This window comes from Phoca vitulina, unplaced genomic scaffold (assembly GCF_004348235.1).
Source record: "Phoca vitulina isolate PV1807 unplaced genomic scaffold, GSC_HSeal_1.0 scaffold106, whole genome shotgun sequence".
NCBI classification, from domain to species: domain Eukaryota; kingdom Metazoa; phylum Chordata; class Mammalia; order Carnivora; family Phocidae; genus Phoca; species Phoca vitulina.
In genome coordinates, this window is record NW_022589809.1 from 1,614,993 (window position 1) to 1,616,083 (window position 1,091).

Sequence of the window (1,091 nt, forward strand, 5' to 3'; positions counted from 1 at the left end):
CTACAGGACTGTCCTCACTGACCTGCTCCTTCACCCCACGTCCTCCTCTGTCCCCTACAGGACTGTGCCCATCTACCTGTTCCTTCACCCCACATCCTCCTGTGTCCCCTACAGGATTGTCCTCACTGACCAGTTCCTTCACCCCCACATCCTCCTGTGTCTCCTACAGGACTGTCCTCACCAACCTGCTCTTTCACCCCCACGTCCTCCTGTGTCCCCTACAGGACTCTCCCCACCTACCTCCTCCTTCACCCCCGCATCACCCTGCACCCCCACGTCCCCCTGCGTCCCCTGCTGTCTCCCTGTCCTGGAGACCCAGTCCACCCACACTTGGTCTTTGCTCCCGTGCCCCTTACCCAAGCGTTGCTCTGGGAAGGTCCTAAATTAACAAAGCCAGGCCACACCTAGGCAATCAGGAATGGGGGCCTGGCCCTCACATGGGCCTAGGGTGTCCGCAGTAGATTATGGGGTCCTGAGTGTAGGCTCAGCTCACGCATGGTCATCACTGTGCCTCGTGCCTGAGCTTGGTCTAGTCTATGGCCCTCCCCTGCCTCCTCTCTGAAGCCCCCTCCAGGCCCAAACCACCCATCAAGCCCTGGGCAGCCTCTGTGGCTCTCACCCCCGGGCTCCCCCATTAGCCAAAGTTGAATCCTGAGCTGCAGCTCTGTCCTGACCCAGCACCCCAGGCCCTGCAGAAAGCCGGGTGAGGCCACCCTAGCATCCAGCTCAGCCCCTGGGTCATGAGAAATGAGGCTTGCTACTGGTTCAGCCCCCCAGTCGGGGGTGGGCGTCATGCAGCAAAAGCTGACTGATGGGTACTTAGTATCAGCAGCAGGGTACCCTGTGTCCCTGGGTCGGACTGGACTCCCGGGCCGCCATGGTTCACTGCCCACACCACGACTGCCATCCTTCCTGGAGCGACCCTATGCTGACAGCCCGAGAATAATCCCTCACTACAGGATGGTGTCCCCGTGAGACCCGGGATGGGGAGGAATGCACAAGCCCCAGCAGAGGCTGAGGGCACCGGGAGACATGGGGCACGTGGGGCCAGACACAGACATGGGGGAGGCCTGCGGACTCAGGGCCAGCTC